Raw genomic sequence first — 9,510 nt, 5'->3', positions numbered from 1 at the left:
TTAGGGACGGCTAGCGCAGATAGCCCTCGTGGAGCTTTGCGCGAAATTCAAAACAAACAATCAATCCATGGCCTTGTAACACATACGTGATATAATGCATTTTAGTTGTTGCACTTTCATTTGCAAATTAAATGTACTTTATAAATTAAGCATTTGTTCCATGTTCTACACTTGCTTATCATCATACTTTCTAAACATGAAACAGATCAAGCGAGATTCTGTTCCAATTTTTCATAGAATATATATGGTTTATGCTTGTGTCACCTACATGAAGAAAATGTCCCTAATTTTCAGAGTTTTATATAGTTTTAAGCTTCAGAGATGCAAAAGTATTAAAAGGAATAACTGCGTTCCTCCAATAACCGAACTATAAACTCATTAAACGTTTTATTCAACATTACATGCCAACTCTGCGTTATTCTTTCAATGTGACGAGCTTTGAAACCCGGAAAAATATTAGTACGATTTTTTATCATAAAAGAACTGTTGAAACCTTGATCTAGAGACTTCAACAAAATATGTTCAATATAAAACGATAAGAAATGACAAAAGAATATTGCAGTATTGTTCAGATATGTCAATATGTTTTTCCTATTTAATTAATTAGTGTTTATTATTTAATACGTAAGTAACCCATATACACAAAGCTGTGTTAACAGAAATCTTTCAACTACACCAGCCTACTCAGGACCTAATGTTTTGAGCGTATATTAGTAGAATGTTTCCAACATTCTGATTAAAACTGTTATGTTTGTGTTTTTTATACTCATGTTCTGGTTTTCATGTTATTGTTTTTTACATACAAGACTACGGAGTAAAAGTATAATTCAAACCACTAGTTTTGATTTTTTTCTGTTACTGCTTGCCTCGAGTCTATTTATAGATTCATTATCTAAAAGCTACGTACATTCAAATAGTTTTCAGAACAGAACAAGTTTAGTTTTAGCCCTGTTGTTTGATATTCGGCAAAAGACAGTTTCATTAATTACTAACGATATCACAACATTTGATCACAGGTTACTAAAATTAATTGTACATTTGAAAGCCATAACATTAATTTGTTAAAGTATTTTAACCACCACGTTTGTAAACAAGTGATATATAAGTTAACTTTAGATATTAACATGCATTTATTATGTCTATATTTCATTTTACTGGAACAAAGCGATCTTACGTTATATCTTCAGTTAAGTTACATGCTATACACACTTGAGTGAGTTGTGACCTCAATTTCTTCATGAACACACCTTTCTGCACGAAAACTGTGTTCATCATTAACTTTATTTAAAACCATAGAGTAATTTCAGTTGACAACACCGTAACACCTACATTTTTTAGTATATTCGATCTAATAGGCGCTTTGGTATATGCATGGTCACTTGCTCAGGTCCGTAGCTACCTGGTGTGCAAATGAAAACAGCAAATCCAATATATTTACTTGCATCTCTTGTCTGTATATCTGTAATGATCTTGATCTAAGCATACACTATTTAGCCATTTATTGTATTATTTTATTCTTATATACAGAGCGTGTTTTTATATAAGGCAATCTCACTAATACAGATTGTTTAGGAACCTCAAATGTTTCTTGTTGTGTTCATTTATATGGTCATTAAATATGTAATGTTTCGTAGAAGGGTCTGGGGAACTTTTCTCCAAAACACTTTTCGATATTTACATATTCTTTAGTGAGAAATTCATAAGTGTTTGTATGTCTGCGGACTTAAAACTCTAGAACCGGGTTTTGATACCCGTGGTGAGCAAAGCACAAATAGCCCACTGTGCTTAATTACAAACAAACAAATAGTTACGCTTAAGTAAATATGCAATTATTGAAGAACCTATCAAATCAAGTCCATTATTTATGTATAGTTGTATTTATTTTATATAATAAGTTATTTCATCAAGACCCGATTAATGCTTGTGGTAGCATGTCAATGCAATTTTTTATTGCTAGGAAACTAAAGTTGTGGGAATAGTAATAAACTTTTTATTTAAAAAATAACATTCTCGTGCATATTAATATATTTTACCGTTGCCTAGACGTCAACGAGCTACTTCGAACCTTAAATCATTATTGAAAAATATTGTAGAAAATCCATAAAACCTAAAAATTTTTGTGAGGACTTCAGTCTAGTTAAGAAAATAATGTAGAAATCAGTAACTAAATTTGAGCAAACGTCACTGTTCGATCATTTCACACGCATCTGAGTATAAAACCTTCTCACCTCAGGCACACCCTGCTATGAAATATCGTGATTTAAATTATCATTCTATCTAAAATGTAAATTTTGTTACCTTAGTTGAGCTATCTTTCCGAGAAGAGATGACTTTTATGTATATTCACAGTTTGCAAGATTATACATTATATACATCAAATATTATCAAACATCCCAATAATTAGAAAGAAAGCAAGACACGTGAATATGTGCTACTGAAACTACTCATGAAATATTTATAATGTTCAACCAAAATATTCGCTATGCTTGCTACTGTAAATAACATCATTAATATATCTTCTTGATAGAGTAATATATGTTTAATCGTATATTTTAAATACAACTAATGCATTTTTACTGGTAGACTCCAGAATACTATTAATCAAGATAACATGTCCTTACATACCACGATGCAACTGATAGTATTTTACATATACATATTAATGAATAAGAATCATTTCATATTTCATTATATTAGTATTTTTCTCTTCTTGCCATCATGAAATATCCACCAGAATGTAAATTCTTATACTTGTCGTCTTTGAGTTTCCTTTTATATTCGGTAATAATGGGAAAACATTAATTAAAACAGTGTCCAATATTTTATTATTCCTTTTTTTTTCTATCAGCACTAAAAATGAGAATGTTAATACTCCTACTGGACCAGTTTTCCGAAAACGAGGTAAAAAAAACACAGCTGTAATTACATTGTAGCAAGATATTTATAAAATAAAAGATAAATTTAAAATGTCATATAAAAACTAAACTATCGACCTCGAGTACTGGGTTTTTGGAACTCTGTAAACTATATTACTCGTTCTGCAAATAGACACCAATAACAACAATATCGGAGAATGCACTATTACTCTCTATGTAGGGATGGCACTGATGCCTGTATTAAAGCACTACAAAAGTTATCTGGATTTGTTTCTCTACAGGTCATCAGAAATTAACTATAAAAAGCTACCTGGCATATTCGCTCTATCTCTAAAGCTTCAGAATACACTCTATAACTTAGTAACCCTCGTACGCATAAAAAGTAAACAAATAAGTATTAGGAAAAACATTATCGCTAAATAAAAAGCTATGTATGGCTGGCTACTGAACTTGAAAAAGGAACCAAACAAGATAGGGACAGAAGTGGACATATTACTTGATCCGGCTAATGATAACATAGCAGACTAAGCTCTCTCGACTTGATATGGATAATAAAATTCCTACATTACTGGCTTCCTCATTGACAAAACAAATTGAACCAGAATTTCCAATCGTAAACTGTTACTCTATTGTAAAATAGTCATAAAGTAGTATTCTAAAGTTAACTAAATGAAAGGTATTATAATAAAAGCTGAGATTCTATTGAAACACCAAGCTTTCGATAGATAAAGTGGGAAAAATTACAAACTAAACAGGTTTATGATTAATACCATATTTTATAATAGGTTTAGGATCTCTATGGTTGAAATCATTGTCGTAAATATATAAATAAACTAGCCCTTAAGCCTACGCAGGAGAATTTTGTTAATGGATAAAGGTATCTTCAAAATAAGTTGTTTGTTTTTTACGTGTAACTATTTATAGTAATTTATGTTTTGTATTTTGACTAATACTGTGTTAAACAACGTTCTTCATTGCTGTTCGTAGTTAATCTAATTACTCTGTAAGTCTGTGTCTTATATTAGATGAATCTTCCTTTCAAGTAATTCAGGTAGTTCGGTTATTTTGATATCGACAAATATTTTTATAGTAGTATGTAAGACTTGATTAAAACAAAACTGAAACCTTACAGACTAAAACTTTAGTAAAAGTTTACTACTATAAACCGATCTTTACCGAATCGTATGCTGTGCCTTTCAGTTCCACTTACTTACCTGGTATTTCGCTTCTTGACTTTGCATTCAAGTTCAGAGTTGCAAGCTTTTGCTTCGTGGAAATTTTTTCTCTCGCCAGATATTGCTATGGAAGTACTATCTTTAAACAGAGTTGTGTTTGTGATATGATATGCTAGCCATGTCTGGATGAGAAATTTACCTCACGCTGTTCAAACTTGCACCACTGGTAGAGATGAACTATAAACCGCCACAAACTAAAAACAACAGTTTGGTTAGGCTGGCGCTCGGTAGACATTGCCACGTGACAGGTGCGTCGTTCTAAACGTTGACGTTTCTGATCACAGGCCCAAATGTGTTGACGTCACAGCACCAAGGGTTGTCTCTGTCCACTGAAAGATAGGTTAGAATGTTACTTATAACATTTTTCTACTTGTATGCGTTAAATACTATTACTAAGAAGTATTTTATTTGGAATTTTTCAGTAAAAAACATTTGTTTCCAAGTACACCATAAGTTTTTAGTTTTTAGAACATATCTGGTTTTAGAGGACCCCACTCAAGTGAAAATCTTAAGAAGGTTTGCAGGTTTACATGAATCATTCAAGATTTTTCTTGCTTATCAATAAAAGATTTGAACCTTCTCTATGGAAATATTCATACCTCATGACCAATATTTTAACAAATCTGGACGGGAATTGTTAATTTTATTCAATTATAAAGTTCACCAAAACGTTAGTTTATTATTTTCAAATAATATCTTCAACAATAGTATAGTATTTCCATTGCTTGAAATCGTACTTCAATTAATACTGTTTTATACAGCATGGTAATACGAAAGTGAAACAACTTATTCAGACACAAATATAATCTCACATTTCAAAATAAGCTTTCATAAAGTTTCTGTTTACTTAACTAGTGAAAAGGGATACCTTCTTTGGCATTATGCCTGCAAAGACATTACGTTTCGAAAAAGATTGAAATATTTTTAGTTTTCAAAATATGACTTACAGACTTACAAAATTTGCATGGAATCTTTAAGGTGTATTTTGAATTTAAGTTAGTAACGCTTGGCTAGATCTCTGAAACATCGCTCGATTCAGAATAAATTATATCGAATTATGTCTCAGTACTTTTTTTAAAGACATTTAAATCAGCTTTCTATTTGTTATTCAACACATGGCTAACATAAATGAAAAGGTTGTCAACATGTCAAAACATATTTATGTAGTTAAATAAATCTATAGTCAGACAAACAGATGTACCCTGGGTGTTTCGAATGTCATCACTTCGATTGCTCAGACAATTAAATCAGCTGTCTGGCTGAAGAGATTTTATTGAATTCTTTTTTTTTGTTTGTTTGTTTTGTTGTTACAAAAAAGAATACCTAGCTGAAGAAACTATAGAAAATGAAATTGTCTCATATTGCGTAAACAACAATAATGATGCGAGAACCTTTTTAAAAGATATATTTATTTGACTACATAAAAATTAAGTATTCAGTTTATTTTACTTTTCATAACGTGATGTGAATAAGGAATTAGTAAGCAATTTTATAGGTTGTCGTGTAAATAGCTAACAAATATGTTATTGCCTGTCAAAGTTGTTTCTCATAAAAACAGGTTTGAAAGACGACGCAATAGTTTAATGAGAGAAATCTGGTGCATTATGACAGAAATATTTCATGAAGTAAAGTCTCAGTCACTTCTCGTCTAAATAATTTTTAGTTTTCAAGATTGCAAAATGAACAATACAAATTTATTTATATGTTCTGTTACTTAATCTGAACTAGAAGATTAACTACTTTCTATTATCAAGAAAGGCTGTTAGCTTCACATGACAAGTCCATCCCGTGGCAACTATGAACAATTGTGAAAGAAAAGTTTAAGTTTTAAGTAGCAAAATGCTATTAGTTAGTCATTTACAGCTTGAACAAATGTGCTATGATTGGTAAATGCATAAGTTTATTTACAGTATTGTTTTGGAAACCAAAAGATCAACAAAATTTATATTCAAATCCGTGCATTTTACACTCGTGTCAGATCAAACACCAAGTTTTTCGTGTCATCTGTAGGTTCGAAAAATGAGAGGTTTTGTAAATATAATTTAAAACGATACTTGTACAATATACATATATACAATTAAAAGAAATACAAAGATAAAATAATTACACAATAAATAACTCGTTAAAAAAGGAACCTGTCCTAAAATTAATCTAAATGTTTCGGCATTCTTTCGCCACCACCTTCAAAAGTAAGAGTTGAAGTTTAGTCAAAACTTATATACTACATAAATATTTGCATTCTTTTAACGCCATTTACTCTAAAAACACCCAAGATTTTTTCTTGCTTATCAATAAAAGACTTGAACCTTCTCTATGGAATTATTCATAACTCATGACCAATATTTTAACGAATCTGGAAGGGAATTATTAATTTTATTCAATGATACAGTTCACCAAAACGTCTCATACACTTACCTTATACTCAATATTTATTAGAAATGTAATGCATGGATTCAAACCCAGCTTTCCAGCTCCAAAATATCCAGTTCTGCCATAAGAATGCGTTATAAGAGTGACGGTCAACTCCTACCATTTGGTTAAACAATAACAGCCCAATAATTGACAGTGGATGGTGTTGAGTAGCTGCTCACCCTCAAGTCTATCACTTCAAAATTAGGGACGGCTAGTTCATTTGGCCCTTAAGTAGCTTTGAAAAAATATATACTTAACATTTCTCATCTCGCAACAGATCAAGATGAAAAATTGTATTTTCCGACAGATATCATCTGTCTGTTGTAGGGTCTCAAAAGAAACATGAATGGTTTTATATATATATATGTATATGTTATTTTCTCTAGAGTAAAAGTATCGTTCATGTTCATCTACATCTGGTGTCTTGATAGCCAAATACTAAGAAAGAAGCTCCTATCTTTTTAAAATATATAAGTAAAAAAAACCCTAAAAATAAAAATTTGATCTTGTATTTGAATTAATAAAAAATTAAATCAGCGAAATGATTCTCATTTCTCCTAATAATTTTAATTGTGGTCCAATTCAATTTTTCATTGAATTCAAATACAAAATTATCTATAATTTTTCTATTTCCATTTTTTTTATTATCATCATTTTTTTTTCTAAGCATAAATTTTATAGGGGTTTTCCGGGAAAGGGCCACATTCGCAAACCCACTATTACAATTGATAAATATATTTCAAACTTCAAAGTGTTCAATTTTATTCTTGAAAACAAGCAAGTGAACATGCATTTGTGCTTAGGCCCATAAGAAATGGCTTCATCTAACGGTGTTAATATAAAATTTTATATATTATTTCTGTTTACCGTATAAATGGTTTATGGATAATGTGTTTTTAATTTAGCAAATTAACTATATTCTGCTTTATAAAATTGGACCTTTTTAGCACTCATTAGAAGAACGGTAAAAATTATTGAAATTCCGTTCAGATCAAACAAAAAAAAAAGTTTTACTTTGACTAGTGAAACTTCAAACTTTTGGATTAATTAAAAGCTCATTTTTATTAGGGAGGGGTAGATACAGGAAACAAACCTAAGAAAAATACAAATATGCTATTAAATTGTGACGGTTTTTCTGCTCTTCAATATCCACAAATAGGCGTTGCAAAATTAATGTCTAGTGTATGATACAGATAATTTTGATTAAATAACATTTCATTTTGTATTTATGACAAAGCTTTTAAGGCTATCTCCGCTGTACCTAGTTTTGAACTACTGACCAGACGGAAAGCAGCCAGATCATCCTACTACCCCATATTCCACACTAAGGGATTGATTGTTACTCTGATAATGCATCCACAGCTCAAAATGTGGGAAATATTTTGTGGTATCGCATGGATTCAAACCCAGCTGGCCAGCTCCAAAATCTCCAGTTCTGCCATAAGGTGCATTATAAGGGTGGCGGTCAACTCGCACTATTTAGTTAAATAGTAACAGCCCAATAGTTGACAGTGGATAGTGTTGAGTAGCTTGCTCTCCCTCTAGTCTATCACTTCAAAACTAGAGACGGCTAGCTCATTTTGGCCCTTGAGTAGCTTTGGTAAAAATATACTTAACATCTCTCAGCTCGCAACAGAGCAAGATGAAAATTGTAGTAATTAAACATCACAAGCTTCTTCCCGACAAAATCATCTGTATATTAAGTAATAGACAGTGAATAATGAATTAATAGTGACATAAATAATTATACATATTAGAAATGAAATTTAAAAAATCAAAATAGATATTGCTTAATAAGTAACAAATCTAGGCATGTAATTTCCGTACCATCAGATTTATATAAAAAATTAATTATTTAGCTATTATTAAAACTAAAACTAAGTTTAAATTACATGCACTTAATTGAATGAATGTTAGATTTCAAAAGAGTCTTGATGTGTTGTTTAAAAGCATAGCGTTTACTTTTTGGGGATCAGATTTACCATTCAGATATAATGGTATAAAGTGTATTAAAGTAATATATTAAAGTAAACATACTGATAAATCACTTGACTGTTATACATACAGCTCTGTGTTATTTGAAAATACGTCAGAGTATTAAAATACTTATGTTATGCAGCCGTTGTTATAAGACGTTCGCAAGACAGTTAGTACAGAATGATTTAATTTACACTAGCAGATGACCGTTGAAACAATTCAACGGTAAATTCCCTAAAAATAATGATGAATAAATAAAAAATGGGCAGTCACCCCAATACCTTGGATCATAGCATATATGCAATATGATTGTCTAGTAGACCGTTTACAACCGTCTTTTGTCATTCCATGTGTTATTTCAATAAGGAGATATTGCATTGCGTTTCTTTTTAAACAAAGAAGATTGGCTACAATATATTGTTAGCAAAAATGTTGGGTTTTTGATGCACTGGGTGTATCCAGCACAACAGAATGTTCAGGTTTGCTAAGTACCCGCAGGGATTTTTTTCCGCTGGATGCCACCTTTCCTTGTCATTTTGCAGAGCACAAGAAAAGACCGTTACCGCTACCAAAGTGAACTCTTTTTTGACAGTTGTCATTTCTATAAGAAGTGTCAAAGGGGAGAGACTCAATTCAATTAGAATCAACTTATTGGATGTGGTACAATAAAATAGTGTATTGATATAATACCGACATGAAAAAGCATGTATATAAACAACGAATGTACACTCAAACGCGTTCCTTTCTTTATGTACTTTTTCCACTCATACTTCTGTCTTCGAAATACTTCTTTCGATCACTTGACTTTTTTTCGTGATATTCCCTCAGAAAAAGAAACATTTTTGTTCTTAATACGTTTTTCCTCAAATAGACCGTTCAGCACATACGAAGACTGACGGATCGATGTTGATATCTACATGAAATAATTTTCTTGTAATGTATCCTTGAAAAGAAGCATATTCATGTATATATATATATATAATTCTACGATTAACCGTTTAGGAGAAACA

General features: G+C 31.0%; 1 long non-coding RNA gene across 1 annotated transcript in view; it reads right to left on the bottom strand.

The window, feature by feature from the left end:
* The window catches only part of LOC111087920, a 133,899-nt gene extending 129,687 nt beyond the window's left edge, over positions 1-4,212 (bottom strand). Inside the window, exon 1 of the long non-coding RNA XR_002612541.1 lies at positions 4,091-4,212. This is a non-coding gene — a long non-coding RNA (uncharacterized LOC111087920). The remainder of the gene's footprint in view (positions 1-4,090) is intronic.
* Between the last annotated feature and the right edge of the window lie 5,298 nt (positions 4,213-9,510).

Source organism: Limulus polyphemus, unplaced genomic scaffold (assembly GCF_000517525.1).
Source record: "Limulus polyphemus unplaced genomic scaffold, Limulus_polyphemus-2.1.2 Scaffold2845, whole genome shotgun sequence".
NCBI classification, from domain to species: domain Eukaryota; kingdom Metazoa; phylum Arthropoda; class Merostomata; order Xiphosura; family Limulidae; genus Limulus; species Limulus polyphemus.
Note: the sequence above shows the minus strand (reverse complement) of the source record. Positions and strands in the feature narration are given on the sequence as shown.